At 46.4% G+C, this 23,114-nt stretch overlaps 1 protein-coding gene across 9 annotated transcripts in view; it reads left to right on the top strand.

The window, feature by feature from the left end:
- The first annotated feature begins 1,189 nt into the window (after positions 1-1,189).
- The window catches only part of MBNL3 (muscleblind like splicing regulator 3), a 125,995-nt gene continuing 104,070 nt past the window's right edge, over positions 1,190-23,114 (top strand). For 2 of the 9 annotated variants that reach the window (XR_009208582.1, XM_058423869.1), the window contains exon 1: positions 2,484-2,593. The gene's annotated coding sequence lies outside the window, so the exon portion shown is untranslated. Of the gene's footprint in view, positions 1,258-1,436; positions 1,464-2,483; positions 2,594-23,114 lie in introns of those variants that run through there. The other 7 variants (XM_040088821.2, XM_040088824.2, XM_058423867.1 and 4 more) reach the window with 7 other exon arrangements.

The raw sequence follows: 23,114 nt of genomic DNA, 5'->3' as shown, positions 1-23,114 counted from the left end.
ACAGAGCGGGAAGGTATAATAGTGGCCTTGGGAACAGCATGGACACGGTGGGGGCATGTAAGAGTGGCTTTAGGGACAGAGGGTACAGAGTGGGAAGGTACGATGGTGACTTTGGGTACAGTGGGGGCATATGATGGTGGCTTTGGGGACAGAGAAGACAGAGCAAGAAGGTGTAATGGTGGGTTTGGCAATAGAGGACACAGTGGGGGGTATATGATGGTGACTTTGGGACAGCAGGAGCACAGTGGGGGGAGGTGAGATGGTGGCTTTGTGAACAGTGGGGATGCAGCCCCACAGCAGGTGGATGTGATGGTGTCTTTGGGGACAGTGGGGACACACAAGAAGGTGTGATGGTGGCTTTGGGGACAGAGAGGACACAGCAGGGATATGTGACGGTGGTTTGGGGACAGTAGGGATTCAACCCCTCATCAGGGAGCTGTGACAGTGGCTTTGGGGACTGAGGGTACAGAGTGGGAAGGTATCATGGTGGCTTTGTGGACAGTGGGACTACAGCACCTTAGAAGGTGGATGTGATGGTGTTTTTGGGGACAGTGGGGACACAACAAGAAGGTGTGATGGTAGTTTTGGAGACAGCAGGGACACTGGGGATGTGTGATAGCAACTTTGGGAACAGAGGGAACACAGCAGGAATACGTGACAGTGATTTGGGGACAGTAGGGGTGCAGCCCCTCAGTGGGGAGATGTCACGGTGGTTTTGGGGACAGCAGGGCCCCAACAAGGAGGTGTGATGGTGGCTTCAGGGATAGAGGGGACATGTCAGGGATGTGCAATGCTGGCTTTGGGGATGGAGTGGACAAGTCAGGGAAGTGTAACGACAGTTGGGGGTGGAGGGGATACGGCAGGGAGGTATGGCGGTAGCTTGGGGACAGAGGCGATGCAGCCCCTCAGCAGGTGGCGGTGGCTTTGGGGACAGGTGGGCTCGGTGCGGGAGCGCCGTGGCTCTGTGTATAGCGTCGGGCAGAGGTGTGGGTGCCGGGAGGCGCCCGGGCATCCCGGCCAGCGGCGGGAGCAGCGGCCCCGGGCCGCGTCTGGCGGGTCGCGGCAGGGCGGGGGTCGCGGGGCGGTTGCTATGGCAGCAGCCGGTCGGCGCACGCGGCCGGCGGGGCGCGGCCCTGGAGCGTACCATGTGCGCCCGGCGGTGGGAGGCGGCGGCGGTGGCGGGGCCACGACGGCGGCGGCTGCTGCTGCTACAGCTCCGCCACGGCGGGCCCGGCGACCAGGAGCCGCTGCGTCAATGTAACGGCGGAGACGGGGGCGGAGGGGACGGGGAGGACGAGAAGGGACGCTGAGTGGCATTTCCACGCCGTGCGTGGCCGCGGGGGGCGGAGGGCGGGCGGAAGGCGTTAAAATGGCGGCGCGCAGGCGGCCCCCGCGCTAAATTGGCTCCCTTGGCTCGCCCTGCGCCGCCGCGCGTGGCACGGAGCGGCCGCCGCCGCTGCGAGGTAAGGTCGGGGCGGCCGCAGGGCGCTCGGTGCTCTCCCGAGCCGCGGGCGCCCGGGGACGGGGGGGGCGCGCTCCGGGGAGGGGGCGCGACGGCGGCTGGTCCTGGTCCCGCGGGTGGCTGTCTTGGGAGCGCAGGCAGGCTGGCCGCGGGTGCTGGCGCGGCTCTGCATCGCTCCTTTGTCTGGCGGCGGCGGGCCCGGGCTCCGCTCCGACGGGCGATGTGGAGGGCAGCTGGCGCGGTTGGAGCGTGGCGGAGGCGACGTTCTGTTCTTTAATAGGAAAAAAAAAGAAAAAAAAAATCACAAAACCCACACCGGAACTAATTTTTGCAGCCGAAAGTATTGCGGGCGCTGCCGTAGCCCTGGACGCCTGGTAGCGTGGCAAACCCCTGCTCGGAGCAGCGGGAAGCGGAGTTTTACTTCTGGAAAAGCAATAGCCCAAACTGTCCGGAGGGCTCCGACTGCCGCAGTGGGGCCGGAGAGTTTTCCTTTTTTTTTTTTTTTTTTTTTTTTTTTAACTCTTATGAAGACATGCGCATTTGTTCATTCTTGCTACCGCACTGGAGTCTGCCTAGAAACAAAGAACACAGCCTGGCGAAGTTGATGCTTGCTGGCTCCTAAAGTGTCTGGCTTTTTTTTTTCTTTTCTTCTTCTTTTACCTAATTTTCTTGTGCCATTGGTAAAAGCCTCGAGATGTTTCCTTCAATTATTCCCATGTGCCTGCTGATGGAAACACACCCTCCCCGCTGCCTCTCCCCTTTGCCCCCCTCGCCCCTACCAGGCCAGGTTACGCATTTTGGAAAGTGCAGCCATGATAAAAAGCAAGTTCTCTCCCATTTTGCTCCGGTCCCGCGGTGTGACAGCTTGCAGGAGGTGGGCCTTCTCACCCGGAGCCACCCCTTTGCTGAATCATCGCTGAGCCATGGCGGGGCAGTGGAACATTCCCTGGCTGAGCATGAGGCGGTGGTGATGCTGACGCGAGGCAGAGACCTGTTAACATTCGGCTCAGGCGCGGGTGAGCGGCTGCGGGGAGAAAACCTTCCCGTTTCATGGCAGCGGGAGTTGTGGATGCAGTTTTGAGCTCAAAGGCAAGATGTGCGCTGCTGTAAGGAACATCCCCTACCTTTAAGGTAGTGAAAGTCTGACTGACTTGTTTTTCAGCTTTTGCCTCTGAAAACTTCCTTCTTGCTCAGATAGGCTCCATGTGCAACCAGCACCGGGCTCGGGGAGCAATGTGTGAATTCGTGGTGTTGTCGCTCTTAGCAATAATCCTATATTGCGTTTGCATAGAGAAGTGTATGAACAGTAGTGTCGTGTCTGTGCTATTTGCCTAAAACTAGTTTATTCTGCACTGATGGAAGTCATTGCCTTTGTTACCACAAGGAAATAATGACTTAATCTTTATGGGGCTTGGGGCACGAGTGTGTCAGATGCTGAGGTGTTGCTAGGTATCCCTGCCTCCACTCAAAGGTTGCCAAAAAGTAAGAGAGTGAGAGGTGGGATGAGCAATTTTCAGCTGGGGTGTGTCGGGCAAGACTAAATTGCAGCACTTGTTGGACATGTAACATGATCTTGTAATTAGAGTGAGGTTATAGTCTATACCACGTTGAAACTATCGAATGTCTGAGTTGGAGCAGTCTGAATTAAGCTAGTTATTCTGGGATTATACAGAAGCAGAAGTAATGCAGTTAAAGATTCCATAGAACAGCTTTCATGGGGTTGCAGAGATGTTTTCCCCCTTTGGTCCTCCCTGCTAGTGTTTTGCTGTTGAGGTAGTATGTGGAGGCTGCAACGGTGCTGCTCTCCAGCTTGGAGAAATGCCTTACATGGCACAGTTCTGCTCCTTGGAGCTTAATTTACTAATGAACATCCAAATCATGCATCTCGGTCCTGGGAGGGGAAAAAAATCCTGAAGGGAGGACTTGAGGATTCAGCTTCGTGCAGAAGTGAAGGACTTAAAGAACTCTGTAATTCGGTCTTGAAACTTCCCTGCCCCCATTACTCTCCAAACCCCAAGAAAGATGAGTGTTAGCAAGTCTGGTGGAGAGCCTGGTCTGGTGGAAAGCCTGCAGGCTGTGGTCTTTCCAGTGCTTCTGCCAGTGGGGCAGGATCTTCCTGGGGCAGCTTCAAGCGGCTCTGGTTTGCTGTAGAGTTGTAGTGGTGTGGAGCTGCACAGGCAGACCTGTGAGGCTGTGCAGAGGTACAGTGTGTGGGCACCAGCTCTGCTCACAGGTGATAATTTCCCTTGGTGTGTGTGCTTATATATATAAACATGGTACATATTTAAATGAAGTAATTTTAAAGTAGAGATGTCCCAGAAAAGTTTTGAGAACTATTTCAGTGTTTTGAGTGTTTCTCTTTCAAAGACAATGGACTGTGCTGAAGCTTCTAGGTATTATGGGATGTGCTGATAGCAGGAGAAGGAGAAGTCTACTTCAGGTTCAGTTGGCCTTCCTAGGAGCAGCTGAGTTTTATGTGTGCACCTAGTTCAGCCTGTTTACAGCTGTGTGGCTGCTGCAGATCTGGTGCTGCCTTATGGGCCTTTTGGGATATGTTGGCAGGGGCCCAAAGCAGACCTGGTGGTCAGCAAGGAAATTAGCCCCACGGTGCTGTAAACTGTCCTGTTCAGCCTCCTGCAGCATCTGGCCAGGTCAGCAGAATTCAGGGTGCCACATCCTTTCCACTTCTGTGAGGGAGTGGATCTAGACCTGTCATTCCTCCCTCCCAGTGCTGGACCATGTGCTGCAGGAAGGTTACTGACAGTAGGGATGCTGGGCAGTTGTCCCTCTGAGATGTTGAATCCACACAGAGGGTTTTCTAGTGGCTTTTGTGCTCAGTTCCACATCACAAGCAATGGGAGCCTGCTCTGCCCTCTTATTCTCTGTCGGGGAATGGCTGGCATAAGCCTCAAATGTTATTCTTAGAATTTTACAGACCTAGAAATTTTCTCCTGGGCTTGTCCCATCTTGACAAGAGGAATATGTGGAGCTTAGAATTTTGCACTTATGATGCCATCAGATGTGAAATTTTGAGAGGCTGCTCTGCACGCTTAAGGGAATCTCCAAGTGCAACTTAAAAACTTGTGACTGCAGAGAGGCTGGCTTTCTTGCTTGCAAATCAATTTTGAAGCTGGTGCTGTGGTGGAAGTGGTGCTGCTTCTGGTCTCTTCCTCCAGACTCCTCCATCCTTGTGATTTAAGAATAATCTTGCTGAATAACAAGAAAAAAAAGGATGCTAATTTTAGCCATCACTCAGCTTCTCCATGTGGCCACAGAAATGGTTGCGTTGGCTCAAGGACTTGACAGGCAGGACAGGATGAGGCTGGGCCACAGCATAACTGCATTGCTAATGTCTGGCAAATGGATCTTCCTAAAGGCACAAGTAAAACCATGGCTGGCATAGTCACCAGTGCCTGCAGCTCAGTCAGGAGCCTGAAAACAAATGAAGATTTTCTTTGTGGCTAATGCAGGCACAGGTGAAGATGATGAATCTTCAGTTGGGATTTGGTGATTGATGCCCTGTGTTGGTTTAGCAAGGAAGTGATTCTCGCGAGGAAGTTATAGCAAAACCAATTAGTGACTAGGCATGAAAATTGACAGCTAATACAGCCATTAGGAAGGTGATGCGCCTCTGCGAACACACAGGGTTAAAATCAGAGAACTCCTGGGAATTGCTGTCTTTCTTCTGGCCTTGGAGAGAGGTAACAGGCACGGCGGGCTGGCTCCGCTCCACCATGGCCCCCCTCCCCCCCCCGCCAGGCCTGGTGTGGCTTGGCCAGGTTCTGCCGCTGCTGCAGCCCTGGCAGGGCTGAACCAGGCCCCAGGTCCCAGCAGCTGCCGGGGGGGGGGAGGGAGGCCCAGGCTACTAACATCTAGCCGACTTTAAGCTTGCCCTGCTGCTGGCCTGGGCTGAGGGAGGTGTCTGCTGGGCCCGAGCTGGGCCGGGGCCACCCCAATACCAGCGAGGGGTGAGGGAAGTGTTCATCAGCCTGTCCTGGCTGCTGAGATTCCTCACCCACCAGTTCCCCAGCCACTCCAAACTCTCGGGATGTGCCCCCCCCTCCCCCCGCATCGGTGTGGCGTTTAAATCCAACACTGAGCCGAAGCCCAAGAAAGACAGACCCTGGTGAGATGTTAACTCTTTCACTGCATAAATTGAGACATGAGGACATTAACCCTTTCCCCAAGTGAGAGGAAAATAGTCAGTGAGATGTGGAAAGACACAGCATGAAACTGAAGCCAGTGGAGAGAGAAAGAGTAAAGATCCTAAGTGATGAGGAGATGGGGGAGATGCCTTGATTTTTGGGCTGAAAGTCTTGTGAGCTGTGGTAACAGACTGTCATATGCTAGAATATTCATTTAAATCATGGAAAACATGCATTGAGGAAAATGATAAGATTGTTCTGATTGTGGATTGGAGCAAAGGTATTTGTGATGGACTAAGTGAATATTGAAGTAGCTGTGATCCTATGAGAAGCTGTGATTTTTTAGGAGAAGTTGTAGTATTTCCTCACGAGATTAGACAGCCGCCGATGGCAAAAGTAAAAGAGTCTGCTCTCTCTCACCGGGTGGGATATTACAGCTTTTATTCTCAAGTCCTGCCCTGCTTGGCTGGAGCCCGTCCCGATGGCTCGCCGGTGCCAGAGAGAGACCTTGCTACTCCCCTGTCGTGGCCTTTTTCCCCAGGGGACAGGGCCCAGAGGCAGGGACAAGACACCACCCAATAAGGGAGAAGCAGGAGGGGAACAGGGCTGGGTTACATTTCAGTGTGGGGGATGGGCACCGCCTGGCAAGGACAGATCACGTGATACATAGAAAAAACATTACAAATCCTATGAAATATAAACCCAATTAATGCATTACATCAGAGAAGTTTGAACAGAGAGAGAGATGAGATATGAAGCCCTCTGCCCCAGGGAAAAGGAGAAAAAGACCTCTGTTCCATGAGATGAAGAAAATCCTTTGCATCTGGAACTGTTCATTTTTAAAAATGATACCCCAAGAGTGTCCATGACCTATATGCAGCTGGCTGGAAATCTGCCAATGGGAGAGACTTCACAAAAGCAGGTTCCTGGGAGGCTGTTTTTTGTGAGAATTAAAACCCACAAGAAAACTGTTCTATGTTGTCAGTGGGAAAATTCCATGGCAGACTAAAAGAGACCTCTCTGGGTGGTCAACTGACTAAGAGTTCCAGGTTTTGTCTCTTTATGTTGTTATTTGGAAAGTGAACAGTTTGGGGGGGAAATGTTTTGAAGGTTTAATTTTGGTTCTCATTTTCTTCTTTTAGTGTTTGTTAATAAACCTATATTTATACCTTTAAATTTGAGCCTGCTTTACTTTTCTCCTAATCCTGTCTCAGCAGAAAAAGAGTAAGTGATTCTGGTAGACACTCAAACCACTACACTAATTTTGAGAAACAGGAATTGGCGAATGTGAAACCACTACGTGCCCACAGTAGGACACCCTCTCTGTGCTGGTGGTGAAACTTGGCTTTGTCAGTGGAGTGAACTCATGACTCAGATGTGTTGGGAAAGAGTATGGAGCATTCATAGGAGCAGGCTTTTTGGACCATGAACATACTAGAAGTCACATGTGGAAACTGAGTACTAGAAACACGAGGCTGCTCATTGAGAGGGAGGCTGAGCACTGAAAAGCACAGTTTGCTTGGATCTTGATATCCAAAGGTAGTCAGGAGTGATGGCTCTCTTGGTGTGCTTTGAGAACAGTGTAAACATCCAACCAAAGAACTGCCATGTCAGACAGACGTGGCATCTTGCATTTCCATTGCCCAGGTCCAGCTTCCCAGCAGCCATCAGGGAAAATGTGAGAAAAATCTTTTGCAAAATGCTAGAAAATCTTGGTTGGGGAGCGACTGCAGCCTGGAAGCAGGGAAGAGAGGATATCTTTATTGAACAGTGTGTATTTGCTCTTAAAATCCCTTAAAAGTTCTGAAGCTCAAGCTTGCTTGATTTGCTGTGTTTGCCATATGTAATATTTCAGTGAGAAGTTTCAATTCAGCGTGGCTGAGTTGATGCAGGAGTTCCGAGTTCCTTTTTAGGTGATAAGGATCCACTTACCCATGTGTAATGTACTGGTTTGCTTTTTAGACTGTTTTTTGGAGGGGGGGGGTTGTGAGCTTCTTTTCAATTGGTGTAGTCCAGACCTATGGGCAGTGCATACATCCATCTATCTCTAAGGCAATGCTCAGGTTCTAATTTGTCATATGATTTAAACACAGACTTGTCTCTTTTGCTGAAATTCAGTCTTTAAGCTGGAGCATTTATAATAAAACATTTTGTAATTCTCTGTTCATCTCTAACACAACACCACAGGTTCCCCAGATTTTTTATCTGTGCTGCTGAAATGGAATTCCTTATCGTGCCCCCTAAGTATAGAAATTGTAAAATGGATCCTTTTAGTTTGTTTTCTCCAGATTTCCATGTGTGCAAATTGCTGCCCCTGGATAGATGATTTATCTGAATTTGTGCTTGTGATGCTTTTGCAGTTGGCCGCCTCTTGTCTGCTAAGCTGTGCAGTGTGTTGTTCTTTTAAAAGGTGTATATCCTCCCCTTTTTCCATGCCATCTTCAAGGAAGGATTGTCTACCCAGAGCAATGTTATCTCCCATTTTAAATGGTGTCAGCAGATATTTGTTTTTTCCTTTCTCTCATTCTGATGCTAAGTACTCACCATGGGAATGAGTCACCTTGAATTATTTACATGGAGCAAATCTGTGGATGTGGATTGGCATGCAAATTATAAGGCCCTGCTGAGTGAGGATGAGGGCCTTGGGAGCCCAAGTTTGCCAGGATCTGTTTGCCTGTTTGGTTTTTTTTTTGTAAAAGCATGTAGGCCGATAGCAAGCTGAAAAAGCGGTGGCCTTCTGAGACGAGTATTTTGTGTCTGAGGGCTTCTGAATGCATAAAATCAGAGAGAACGTGTCTATGTAATCCGATCTGCTCTTGAAAGCCTTGTGGAGGGCTGCATGCTGCAGACATAAGCTGTGTCAATAAGAACTCTATTCACCCTCGGAAAAGAGTCTTGTGATCGAGCTTGATTGGCAGGCTTCCTAAGGCAGGGCCTTTTTTTGAGAAAGCTCTGATTTTTTTGGTGGTACTTCTGACTGCCTTTTCGGACTCCCACTTATTGTTCTTTCCTTAGCGTGATAAACTTGGATATTTTTGCTGGGAGCTTGCTGGGGCAGAGGGAGGATTTTGTGTAGCACTGGAACAGGAGTGTGGGGTGAGTTTTCTTCCTTGCAGTGTAGCTCCTCTGCCAAAGCTGTATTTATGAGCATGAAGGTGAGGGATTTAAAAGAATATGAGGTAGGACTGGAGGTTGCTGTGTGCAGGAGAGTGTACCATACCCTTGTGCGTGCTCAGGGTACTGTCTTGCAGAACAGTGGCACAAAACACCTATCCTTGTAAAAGTCTTGGATGGTAATGCACAAAATGTGTGGTTTTGCATGCTTATGTGCTTTTTTGCCCCCTTGGTTCTGCAAATGTCTGTGTTATCCAGAAGTGTTGTTGGATGAAATTCTACTTTTGGTAATGCTGCCATAAATCTGCTATGAAGGCAGTGTCGTACTAATGGCTGTAACTTGCTGGTTGCCATTATATATTAAAAAAAAAAAAAAAAAAACTTTAAAAAGCTTCATGTCCTTTGTCAAGTGATGATTTGAAAATTAGCTCATCTGTATGTCTTTCTGGGTTATTCCTGTAGCTGCAAATGAAAGCTTTAAAATATAATTAGAATGTAATATGCATGAGCTCAAAAAAAAAAGTTATTATTTAAGAGAAATGCAATTGTTTTGAGCCAATTGAGGCTTGACTTAATTTCTCAGGGTTTGCTGGTGATGATGTAGTAAAACCAAAATTAACTCTTGAAATATGCCTTGTCCCGAGTCAGGAATTTGGCTGGTGAAAATGTAGAGCCACTGAAAGAAGGGGAATCTCCTTGTAAGGGAGCCTGTCCCTGTGCAGTTTGCAAATGGATGCAGCATTTGGAGTGATTCCTGCAGTTCCATTTTCCTGGCTCTTCCCAGCTGAATCCCCTTCAATAAAGGCCTGATCTTGCCTACAACAGCTTTAATAACAATCTGTTTTAGGTGGGATTGGCCCCTGAGCAAACAGTGTGCAGACTGTGGTGGCCATGGACAGGGTGAGGGTGGGCAGGAAACACTGGCTGCTGCTCCTCTTAGTGTGGGGAGGCCACAGCTGAGTGATTTGTTTTTACTTCCTATTCCCAATCTGTTTGGGTCAAAAGTAGCTGTGTTTTTCCATATTAAGATGTTTGGCTTCATTCTGCTAGGCAGCAATAAATTTCACACCGTGCACAACGTGTTTCTTATATTTCAGGGACACTTCATTGCTGCCTTTGACTTTTAATTTGGATGGTGAAACCTTTATTAGCACTTTCTTTGTTGCACAACCTGCTTTTCAAGGAAAACAAAGCTTTTTCTTTTTTTCTTCTGTTTTGGAAAGAGCCTTTGAAATATATCACAGGTCTGTAGCTGAGCAGATGGAGGGAGCTGGCAGGTCTGTCTGCCATGTCTGGCTCCTCAGCAGGCTCACAGGGAGATGGGGACACCTCAGCCTGCTTCTCTGCTCCTGGAGTTAATTGGGATGCTGGGACGTAATTCATTAGTGCTTGTGAAGCATTTGGTAATGTTTTGGTGGAAGGTTCTGGGACTGTGTGGTGGTGAGGTGTGGTTGTGCAATGCAGGGCTGTGATGCTGGGAGGAGCCTGTGTGGGTTGGTGTACCAGTTGTTAAAGTGGTCCTAAAGGCTGGAATGGTGAGCTGTAAAACATCCCCATCGTTGATGGGAAATCCTGCCTGGTAAAGGGCAAGCTCTGAGCCATGGCTGACTGCTGGGCTGCTACTGGGAGTTGTTCTCCAAAGCACTGGGTTAGTCCACAGCATGCAAAATGTTACCGCAGGCCATAGGGTACAAAACTGATGGAGAAGAAAGAATCAGGTTCTTTGGGCTCTTCCCTGGTTGGGCAGAAGAGGTGTTTGGGTTTTTCTCTGCAAAATCTAGTCAAAACTCTTAATCAATGCTGATCACTCTTCTTATGTTGCTCAGTTGTAGGATCTCCTACTCTGCAGCTAGCAAGTCAGGATGGATAAATCTTTTTATGGCCATACCAGATATTAGTGGGCTCTTTTCAAATATAATCTGAACATTTTTATATAAATAGTAATAAACAGTGCTGGCCCAGGGGGCTTGTATTGCATTCAAACACATTTCAGTGAAGTTATTTTTGAAGTACAAAAAAGAAACAGTGGCATGGAGCCATCCACAGGGTTACAGGTGGTTTATCCTCCTTTCTCTTAAGCCTCCAGATGCTGAGTTGTATCTGACTGAGGAAGTCCGAGTGCAGAGGTGTTTTGTGAAGCCTCCATGCCCTTAGACATGCTGCCCAGGTTTTGGCAGTGGCATCTCCACCTTGTGTTTGCACTTGACTCCTGGATCCACAAACATACACCTCCATTCCATGTACTCTGCTTGTTCCTCATACTAAATCCATCACTGATGAATTTGGCTTGACTAATTACTCTGTGAAGCACTTGGTGTGACAACCTCAGTGCCCTTCGTTAAGCAGAGCCTTGGTAACAGAGCTGCAGTGTCCCAAGTGCCTAGGTGTGGTCTGGCTAATGAAGCAGCACCTTTGACATGGTGATGGAGGAAGCTGCACTTCAGGTCATGTAGATAAGGAAACCAGAGTGGGCTGCTCTCCCGCAGGATGAACAACGAGCCCCTTCCCTCCTGCATCTCTGCAGGGAGGTGACACCTCCCCTGCTGCCTCTGGGTGCAACCAGCCTCTCCCCCTTGCTCAGAAATGCAGGCAGGTTATCCCTACTCCTCGCCATGCCTGCACTGCACACTCCCTTGTACCAGTCTATCCAGGGCATCTCTCTTGGGTGGCTCTCTCATGGGATTGACCACCTTCATCATGATTTTGAGGGTCTGCAGAGCAGTGGGTTGAATAGCTGTGATCCATGTTTCTTCTGAGACTGTGGAGATGAATATGGCATGTAGGGCAGGTTCTGCATGAGGTTTTATGAACCCTGCTGAAGGGAGAGACCTGCTGGGTTGGGGACTTTCCAGCTCTGGTGACTGTGTTGTAATATGACTCATTCAGTAGCTGACGCTCAGATACCAAGGTTGGAATGAGGATGCTGCTGCCAAGTGCCAAATTCATTCTGTGCCCTGTGTTAGGTGGAAGGTTATCCTTCTGACAAGACCTTGAGATCTATTAATAAGGTACAGGGAAGCTTCTTGTGTGTTTAATAACAGATTTATTTATTTTCTCTACAGTGCTACCCATCTTGTTTTTCTAGAGATACCTGGATTTCTAAATTCGGCCCAGGTGTAGAAACTGTCATAGATGCCCCTAGTTGGGTGGTGCCACCATTTTGCATGCCAGCTTACATGATAAAGTTTTCCCCTAGGTCTTGAAACATCTTGTGGGGAATGTGTGTATTTGGGACAAGATGTGGAAACCTTTTGACAATGGGACATTGCCAAGGCAGAGCCATTGGCTGCTTGAGCTCCTAGGCTGTTCCAAGTGCTCTTGGCTTCATGGGTGCCATGAGAAGCTAAGCCTGCTTCTTCATGCACTTCATGTGTTTTTTGGCACTGAAAGGTGTGTTCTCTTTCCTCACTGCTGCTGTCCTCTTTCCTCTGCTTTGTCAGTCTCATGAACACTTGTCCTGGCTGAGGGAGAGGGCAGGAATGATGCCTGGGCCAATGCAGCCTGTGCTTGGGTCAGCTGGAAAAGGTGGTGAAAGCAGAGCTGGAGGATGCCCAGTGCCACAGGAGAGCGTCTCTATGGGTGAGGCTGAGTCAGTCTCTGGAGGCCTTTGACAAGGTGCTGGGGTTTTTTGGTTCAATAAAACACTCTCATAATTATGTACTGATTTAATTAGAAAAATGCTTAGAGCATCCATTGCATAAGGCAGTGAGCTAAGGCTGGTGCCTTTTAGCAGGAGTAATTCCCTTTTTGAAACAAAAGGAGTGGAGTTGAACTGATCCCATGCAGCAGCAATTCACTACATACTACATTTCAGACAACTGCCCACTGATTCTGGTTTTGTAGGTGTGGGGATGTGTTGGCTTGAGTTCTCAATGTAGGGACCAGGAGAGCAAGTGGGGAATGCCAAAGTCCAGCCAAGCATGCCAGATTTGGGACTGACTGGCAGTGATTTGCAGGTTTTTTGACATTGATGCCTTGGGAAGGCTGACCTGGAACAGAGACTGAACAGAACTAGAGAATGAAGTAGATACTTATTGAATGGCCTTTAAGGGTACACCTTGGGCAGTACAAGAGCCTGACCAGGGCTACACCCAAGGTGGACTTTAAATGGTTACAAAATGGATGACCGGTCACAGGGTCTTACACTTTTGTAAGTTTTGGTCTATTTGCGTATTGGGGTTTAATTGTCCAATTACAGCTTTGGGTTGTGAAGTATCATCCTTCTTGTTTTCCTTCTTCAGTCCGTTGTTTACATTTTTGGGCCTGAAACTTCTTGTCTTTGGTCTTCATCAGAAAAGGGATTTGTTTTGTCTACCTACTCTGTGAGGAGAGCTTACTAACACTTAATATGAGGTTCAGAACTACATCCCTAGGCAGCACAGAATCTGAAAAACATGAAAGCTAAATCTTAAGGCATCAACATGAAGTTCCCTTTTTCTCAATAAAATGTAGATTCAAACACTTTTGAGACACTTCTTAAGCGCAATAATTCGTGATGTTTAGCAGCAAACATGTGACTGGTGACTTGCTTGTCTGATGGCTTTCTATTGAGCATCCTGTGCTGGCTTGAAGGCAAAACCAGTGAGACTCCAAATCAGAAAAACAATAGGAGAGGAAAAAAAAAGTAAAATAAAATAAAACAAATGCAGTAGTACAAAAGATTGCTGATAGAATCAGAATACAACCCGACACTGTGGTGGTAGCAGTCCAGATAAAGTGGTCTTGTTGAAGCAGTGATCCCATAGAAAGGTCTGGTAGCTCTTGTCCTCTGGGAATCCAGTGGGTAAGGCTACCTGTGCTGTCCCAAATCCCAGATTATATCCAGGTGGGAATGCTTGGCTCCTCCCCCTGGGTGGAGCATCTCACAATGGGCTGATATCCTTCTATGAGCCTTGCAATGGGTCCTTGATTGCCCATTACACAGAGATAGCTCCTGGAAGGAGTTACCTATGAGTCATGCGGCAAGGCATTGATGGGCCATTAACAGAAGATAGTCCAGAGGGAGGGGACAAGGGAAACACTGCCCAACCTAGTTTCAACAGTTCATGAAGATGATGATAGAATACATTGGGCACATCTTACAATGTAACCTAGGACACATCCTCAGATATTTCTGTCATGATGACTGCAGAGAAGGATTTTACAGTTTAACTGAAACTTAAATTTCAAAAGGAGTTTTTACTCATGAAAATAAATCTGTGTTTGGCTTTGCTGCTGTTACTCTGCTCCATCTTCAGTTTGCTGGTGCTGGCTGTAAAACCATTACATTCCTAGTGGGGTGGTGTAGAGTAGTGTCTTCAGTTTGAATCTGAATGTTAGTCAGGAGCAACTCATATATAAAATCAAGTTTTGGTCACCAGCAACAGACGCTTTTTTGTTGGTCCCATGTGCCTGTGACATGTGCTGGTGTTGTGGTGTGTTCCACGTTGGTGAGTGTCAGCTCCCTCTCCCTGGCAGAGCCCAGGGCTGAACACCACTTGTTCTGTCTGTAGGAATGACACTACTACAGCACAAGTGAGACTCTTCCCCTTGCCTGTTGATAGGCAAAGAACCCATTAGGATTGCAGAAACTTTTTCAGAGGTTTATGCAGCAATTGTAAGCATCCTATCTTCCTATTTTTTTATAAGGTTCCTAATACAACAAAGCTGTTGAGGGGGAGAAGTCCACTGTGGTGATTATTGTCCAAATATAATTTGTGATAGGCAGAAAGTAAGGCTGACTACAAATGGGAGTGATTCTGGGAGGAAGGTAAAAAACCTTAATATTCTGAATGATAGAAGAATGAAATTCATTTAATGTCAGTAATCTTTGTATTATTAACCATAATCTGCTTCTGAGAAGCATACAGATGTGGCTTCTCTTTTTTCCCAGCTTTCTGTAGGACTGCATTAATAAGAACAGTGTTTCTCCTGACCTCTGCCTTTAGACTATGAGCTCCCAAGGGCACACAAGTAAGTAACAAATCTGGGAGTGTGTTACCATAGTCCCAGATCATTTAGCAAGGGATTAATCCCGCATGATGCTTACAGAAGAGTGAAAAAAGGGCTGCAATCTGATATCCTTTTGTGGGTGGTTTTAGGATGGTCTTGAACCTGTGTGTTGCTGTGGGAAGACAGAGATAGTGCTAAAGGTAATCTTGCTGCTGATATATTGCAGCTGTGTTAATTACCAAAGTGGGAGCAGCCTCGCCCTCTGTCTTGTTTTGAAAGACAGGTATCTGCTAGGGAGGGGCAGGGTCTCTCTCTCTCTCTCTCTCTCTCTCTAGGAATGGAGAATTCAAATCTCATCCATCCAAATTATTATAATTTAGAAAATTAAAGGGGCTTTCAGGCAGAAGTATGGGGGGAGGAATAACAGTTCTTTACTAGTATGTATAACAAGGCAAACAAACAACAACTACAGCATTAATAATAAACAGAACCAAGAACCTCAAGGGACTTTGTTTCACAAAGCCCAGGGCAGTCTGATCTCTTGGGACTCCAAGAGCACCAAGCTGGAATGGTGGAAACTCCCGGCTGGTGGTTGGAACAGCAGGATGTCCCCGGCAGGCAGGGGGGAAATGTCCTGGCAGGACAGGAGGGTGTGGGGCTACAGCGTAGCAAAAAGAGCAGTCCTGAAGAACCCGCAATGGCGGGACAGGGCTGGCCCAGCTCCAGCAGGGCGGGCGAAGGAGCTCATAATTCCTGGGCACACAAGCAGATGATGGTAGATCTCCCAGGACCAGACTTTCTGGTGACAGTGGACTCTCACTGCAGCAAGCAGCAGCCTGGCCATCCTCTCTCTGATGCTGAGAGCAAAAAAAGTGAAGCTGCCCCCAGCTCTGTCCTTTACCTGCCCCAAAACTCATGTGATCTTCCCCCTCCCGACTTTTTGTGTTGGTCAAGCACTCATAAGCACCAGTACTTGGTCTCCTAGCAACTTATGGGGAAAAATTCTATAAGAAAAAGGAACAAACCTAACCCCCAACACCCTCACAGCTATGGGTGTGATAAAAGAGTGAGTTAGTTGGTAGAGAGTCATTTGGAGTCAGCTGGCCGTGCTGTGGAGGAGGAAGGGACAGGAGGTCATGTGAGGGGCAGATGGGGTTAGGCAGCTATGCTAGGGACAGGAAGCAGTGAGCTGGAGCTGCAGAAGGAAGAGAGGAGAGAAAGAGCCAGAGCTGTGTGGAGCTGCCCATGGGAGGCTACATAGAAAAGGTATGAGACTTCTAGATAACATGGTGCTGATACTTGAAGTCTTCTGAAGTTTTTATTGAAGCACTGAGTGCATGGCCATCTCAACTATGACATATGGTAACCCTCACGTTATTGGCAATTGGGCTGCAGGGTGAGGTGCAGTGGAGACAGAGCCTAGCAAAGCAGAGAGCAGTGAGTGAAGCTGCCGGTCCGGACCTGATTTTGACACCTGGAGTACAGGTGAGCTGCTGGGAACATAATAATGGGGACTCAAGTATCAGGAGAAGAAAAGATTATTCAACTAAATAATGAAACAGAATATGATTAAGTTACCAGCTACAAAGGGGAAATAAGGGATTTTGAATGTTTGTAATGTTAAAAATTAAAATCTGTACTCCGATCTTTAATCAAAATTTTTAGTTATTTATTAAATTATGTGTGGCAAAAAGCAAGCAAACTGTGCTGGGTACGTGGGGGAGTCTGCGCTCCACCAACATGCACACCGACTGTTCTGCAAATATTTATTCCATATATTCATACATATGCATAAGTATTTCTCAGCAGTTCTCAGTAGCCCCCCCCTTCCCCATTTCTCATTATTGTCTGTCTGCACATGCTGCGTATACATGGGCTCTTCCTTAGTGGTCTTTTAGCTCTCTCCGGTGGTCATTGGGAAGAAGGCAAAGTCTTCCTTATTCATTTTTGCTGACCTTAGATTCCCATGCAGTATTGCTTGCGTAAGCAGTTTACATCTTTGCTCAATTTTCTACCTATTGTTTACTATATCCTGTCCAGTTGTTTCCTCTCTAGCCTTATCTGGCAGTTTCTCAGAATTCATCTTTGTACTAGTCTTCCCATGGTACAATCTCATCAATATATATATTTTTTTTCTAACACGAATCATAGTTATATCTCTCACAATCCCCCACCTTTTTCTTTATCTTATTGATTCGTGTTTCTTTCTCAAATTGTTCTAACACCTTCTGGATTGGAGTTTTCTTCTTATTTTCTTTGGTTAAAATCATCAGTTTGTGTGTCTTTCCTTGAAGGGCCAAATCTGGATCTACAGGCATGGCTGATATTTGCATGCCTTGAATGACAGAATATATGAGTCTAATAAAGTGTGGGATGAGACAGGGTAGAATTAATAATCCAAACAGTGAACACATTATCATAAATTCTACCTTTTTCTACTATGTTCCTCTGAATAACTGATTCCACCAGTCATCTTGGAGGATTGAATTCTAGGTCTGGACAGGCACGTGTGCAATTCACTTAATGTATTCAGCAATTTCGGAAACAATCTCCCTGTTGTCATCAATTTCCAAACAACATTCTGATGCATTGAATTTTCCACATACTCCTCCCTCTTCAGCTAATAAGTAATCTAAGACCAGCCTGTTTTGATACACTGCTGCCCTGGTTTGAGATAATTGCTTTGCTAGTAGTTCTAGGGCTCTTGCTGTTTTATTAGTGATTATTTCTACAACTGCTTGTAATCTAATAATGCAGTTTAACATATATATAGGGGTTTGGTATCCCTAGCTTCCATCTTGAGCCCAGGTAGTGGGCCCATAGTATTCAATAATTCTTTTTGGTGGCCATCCTTCATCTCTCCAAGTTTAAGTCCCTCCTGCTAGATCTCGTTTCCATTTTCAGTGTATCTGCTCATATATTGGTTTTTCTAATGTCCTGTCTTGTGTTTTTGGTAACAAAAAGAACCCTGGTTGTATTATCCCAATTCTACAAGTGCATCTTCAGTCCTTAGGTAATTTACTATAAGCCCGTTTCTCACAAATCTAAAACATACCTTCTGGAGTGTCCCAGTCTATTGTTCTCAGTTTCTCTTCCAAGATTCAGGTGGTTTTAGAGTCTTTTTGCCTTCTGCAAAGCCCTGAGCCAGACGCAAGAAAGAGACGGAGTCTTCGGGTTCTGATTTTTCAAGGTTGCACGCTCTGTTTATTCTTTCTTATCTTACAATTTTCTCAGTGCCCAACTAAGATCTGTGCAGCTGCTCGGGCATCTGTCAACTCCTCACTGGGCTGTGGCTTTATCTTTTATACTAATTGTTACGTGTTCTTTATTTATCATTATTTGCCAATACCTATCACTTATACTAAACAGGTCATCCCTACTTAGACCCAATCTCCTTAAACTACTTTGTGCCATCATCACTACAGAAAATGGAGTGAGGGAAGAAGCAAGAGACAATGCCCAAAATCCTCCATCTTGCTCCCATCCACTTCCATACTAAAAACCTACTGGTTTTCACCTTGTGATAAGCTAAACTACTATCTTTCACACTCTTGTGGCCTGCTATCCATCCCGCAGTGCAGGAAGCCTTTCCCATGGACTGGGATCAAAGCTAATGTCCCTCTGGGCTCTGTGCCAGGGTCCCAGACCCCCCTGTCCAGGTTTCTGACCCTCTAGGGCAGCCAAAGGAATGCCCTGGACTCCAACAATTGTGATTCTTGGGAGGTTTTCCCAAAATTTCTTTAGATTTTCTACTCCCTGGAAAGGATTTCCCATGCTCCTATTGCACCAAAATAATCCTGATTCTTTTGCTGTACAATTATGGTTATTAGTAAGACTCCAATATCTATTGGGTGTCTTTGGCCACTACTAATTGGCTGTAGAATTTGTGGTAAATTTCCTTGTCTTGAGTTATGTAACCAAAAATGTGTATTCTATTTCATCTGTTGAAAGCTGTTGGGGAGATGTTTTCCTTATCTCTTGTAACTCCAGGGGGGAGGGGGGCATATGTCTTCTGATATTGGCCCAGCCATTAAAACCAGGTGGGGCAGTGTTTCTTGCCTCTTTCACCACCCCTTCATCCTCCAGGGGGACATCTTCTGATAATGGGCCATTAGGGCTCACCAATGACATGACACATTACATCATCCCATTGTGAGATGCTTCACCCAGTGGAAGAGGAGCCAACTGTTCCTACATAGATAAAAACAGACTCAAGACCAGCAGGTATAAGTTTTTTCCACTGGATTCCCGGAGGAAGACTGGACCCATCTCATCACCACTGGACTTTCTACAGGACCATCTCTACTCCACAGAACCACATCTGTTACTCCAGGAGGACTTATTTAGACTGCTTCCAACACCCTGACCAACAGGGTGCCAGGTCGTATCCCTGACTCTGTCAGGGTTTTGCCAGGATTTTTGTTTGCTTGCTTGCTTGTTTTTTTGTACTACTACATTTGTATTTTCTTTTTTTTTTTAATATTCCTAGTAAAGGACTGTTACTCCTATTCCCATATTTTTGCCTGAAAGCCCCTAATTGCAAAATTATAATAATTTGGAGGGAAGGGGGTTTACATTCTCTGTTCCAAGGGAGGCTCTAGCTTTCCCTGGAAGACAACTGTCTTTCAAAACCAAGACAGCATGGAGGTGAAGGGAAGAGCATATTTTTATGGAAAGATATGTAATTTGTTTATTTATTAGATGAGAGAGATGTTTCAGCTGAGGGATGGAGGAAAAAAGAAAAGGAAAAACAAGGAGGGAAGAAGTCTAATGCTCTTTGCCTTTTGTAAAGAAATGCTTCAGTTTTTCTTTTGAAGCAGTCTGGAAATTCAGGTTAGTCACTGTAAAGCTGAATAAATAATTTCTCTGAAAAGCACTGCCTAGATTGCACACATAGCAGGTAGAAAGATTAAAATATTTCATAAAAGGACTTTAAAAGCACCTTTGGCTCAAATCTGTGGTACTGTAAACTGAGGGAGAACCTCTGATTTTTCTGTTACCTGAGGATCTGGCTTTTTGTTTTAATATCTTTTTTTCTCCCTCCCCTCCTCCTCCCATGATATGAAAGGTGTGTTTGTATGGAGAAATTCTTGCAGCAAATATTCAAGGACTGTTTCAGAGCTCCAACAATTTGATCCAAAGGCTCTTCCTAGCCTTGGAGTTTTGCTTTTACAGCTCTTGTGAATTAGGAGACTATTGGTTCTGCATCGTATCAGATACAGGTAATTGGGGATTCAAACATTGCCCACAAGCACTTAACAAAGCACTGTGCAACTGTTTTTGAGAGCTAACAAAAATCTGCATTGTTGCCTGAAGGTTGAATCCACAGCTAGCTGCCTTCTTGGAATAAGCAGATAACAAGCTACTAATACCTTATTTGTGATTTGATATTCTGACTGCTGCTATTGATGTGTGGCTGGGGTCGAGGTTTTTGGGTCACAACGTGGAGTGCAGGAGCTAGATCCTGCTCAGTGTTGATACCCTGTTTGTATGGTGTGTTTGGGCAAGATAGAACAAGCTGTTGTCCATCCATCTCTAGCCTGTGCCTCCTGCATATTTGCCATATGGGGTGGGGACAGCAGGGATTAAGCCACATGTGGCAAAATAGAGGAGCCAGCTTGCTCTTTGACTATACCATTGCAGCAGGTCACTGAGCTGTGCCTGATAAGGTGCTGTTTTGGGGGGGTGATGTGGTATCTGGTTGAAGTCCTTTGTGTTCAATTGGTGTCCTGACTTGTGTTTCTAACAAAGGACAAATAAGTGCTCAAGGCCAGGTTGGATAGGGCTTTGAGCAACCTGTTTTAGTGGAAAGTATTCCTGCCCATGACAGAGGCATTGGAAATAAATGATTTTTAAGGTTGGTTTCATCTCCATTCTAACCTTTAGATGAAGCTGGATATACCAAACTTGGTTATGGTTTCACTGTGAAGCCAGAGCTGTTTCTGAGGAAACTTTGGGGACTGTTTATTTAAGGTTCATGTCCTGCTGGGTGAGCTCTAGGGTAAGGATTCAGCTTTCAGAAAGTACTGAGTGTTTTGTTTGCTTTTTGGCTTTTGAACATGTGTGGGTTTTAAGAACAATCACTTTTGAGGGAGCCTCCTGTATTGTTGGTATTTGTGTAGGGTGATTAAAAGAGTCTCTGCAGGCTGAAGGGGAGACTGAGCATAGAAAGGCCCATATTAGAGTTGCTGTGTGTTTGCTGTGTCCTTAAGGTATAGGATTAAGCTTGCAGAAAAGGAACGAGGTCAGGTCTAGACCAAGAAGTAGACTCTGGAATCCAGCCAAGAGTGTAAGGTTTTTCCTGTAGCAGCATCCTAGATATGGCAGTTGTGTTGACTTAGCTGAAATGAGGCTGACATCTGTAGGTCAGGCCTGATTAAAAGGGAAGGAGGGTAGAGAATAGCTCTGCAGAGTAAAGAGGATTTAAAGATAACAGTGGGAGGAGATGCACGGCCCTTACTTGCAGAATTTGGGTTGGCCTTGGGAATTTCTCTGTGCCTGGGAGCAGGGACCTCCTGGTCCCCGAGTTCTCTGTGAGCCACAGGACACTGTGGCTGCTGCTCCAGTTCATGGGTGTCTTCTGACTGATCCCTTCCCCCTGAGTCTGACTTTTTGGATAGAAGTCTGACTTAAGCTTTCCTCTTCTGCTGTTCGAGGGACACCTCCCACACAAACCTTTGGCATGGTGTAAAACCCTACTGTGATGACAACACCCACCCCACACTTTGTTGTGTTGGAGGGTTAACTGTCTGGGTCTCCTGCTTGGTGGAGATGAAAGGTATTGCTGAGCTGTGCTGTATGCTGGAGCATTATGTACTGGAAGCTGCTTCAGAAAATGTTTCTGTGCTCCTTTTGACTTCCATTGTGTCTTCCTGCCCAAATTCAGTTGTGCTGGTGGCTGAGGATGTTGGAGGCTCTCTCTTTTTTGAGAGAGAAGGAAAGATGAGGGTGATGGCACTTCAGAAGCACTAACCCCGTACTTTGGTAGAACAGCATATTGTGCCCAAAATTGTGCTTCATGATTATTAGCTGCTGCTTACACATTAAGTATGTTGTTTTCAGAAGTGCTCTGACACTGTGGATCTCTGTCCTTTGAGATGGGTGAGGTGACACTACAAACAGTAGTATGAAGGAACATGCCACCTCCAAGGTCAGGAATGTAATTTATCTGTACTTCTTGCCTGGAGACCTTCAGGAGCTGGTCTGCTGTTCTGATTTTTTTCCACAATGATTCCTTTCAGCCTTTCAGGAAAAAATGGCTGATTTTATTAGATAAACACTTCTGTGGTATAAATCAGAAAGGAAGAGGGTGCTTAGCTTCTTCCTGAAGCAGGAGTTTTAGTTTCCAAATGAAAAACTTTCTTAGCATAATGAAAATAGAGAATTACTTTATGGCAAAAGTACTTGCTTCCCTCCTGGCTCTGCTAGGTAGTCTTCAGCCAGGAGGAAGTGGGGAAATTACCCTCAGCTCCCTTGGGCCACAACCAGTCCTAGTGGTTTTCCAGTGAAGTAACTAGAGTTACACCACAGCTGTGCTTTAGCTCTTCAAAGTTAAGGGATAAATGATTCCATATGAAAATTGAATTTTAAATCCTGCCAGGCATGATGTCCCTCACTGTAAGACCTGCAATTCGTGTGGCACTGCATCATGAAGTGTAGGCCATGTTGAATGGTGAGATTGATCACGTTGGGGTGCTCAGTCCAGCTAAGCAGCATGGATAGCTGTGATCACCACTCACATCAGTCAGTATACAACTTTTATATTTGGAAAAATAACTGCATAAGCAGTAGTGGCCTCGCATAGAATTCTGGGCCTCTCTGTCAGGGGATGGGAAACTATTTGATAATTTTGTAGAAATTAAATTATCTTGGCCTTTATTCTGGTCCTTAAATTAATTTTCAACTGTGACAAGAGTCAGGATTTAAGCCTGGGTTTCCCTAAGTAAAATGCAGTTAATTAGCCCAATCCATCATTCTAGCCTTCTCTATTAACAAAGGCATTATACTCAGCCAGACAGCTCTTGCTCCCAAGTGATGCTCACCTTTTGTATGGCAGGCTGTGCTTGCTCAGAGCCTGGAGTCCTTGTTTGCAGCCCTTTTCAGCAGTGCTTCTTAACCCCTCTGTGCAACCCCACTGTAGTGCTGCCTGCCTCCAATTGAGAGACTGCTGGCACCAGGATGTGCTTAAGTTTGAATGTTGGTGTGTGTTACTGGTAATGGCTGGAGTTTTACCAAGGTCAGAGACTGCTGCAGGGTAAAGGGGAAGAGGGTTTCTACCCCGAGGAGCTTGTAGCCCTCAGGGTATGTGACATTAGTGTTATTAGCTATAAATTGTGATTGGGGTTCAAGCAGTGTTGGGGGGCCAAGTGAGACAGTTAAAACAGCTTGATTTCTGAGCTGGAAGAAGGATGTATGAGCTGTTGTCTGGGGTCCTGGCTTGCTGTTCTCACCAGACCAGATCT

This window comes from Hirundo rustica, chromosome W (assembly GCF_015227805.2).
Source record: "Hirundo rustica isolate bHirRus1 chromosome W, bHirRus1.pri.v3, whole genome shotgun sequence".
Classification (NCBI taxonomy): Eukaryota; Metazoa; Chordata; class Aves; order Passeriformes; family Hirundinidae; genus Hirundo; species Hirundo rustica.
Note: the sequence above shows the minus strand (reverse complement) of the source record. Positions and strands in the feature narration are given on the sequence as shown.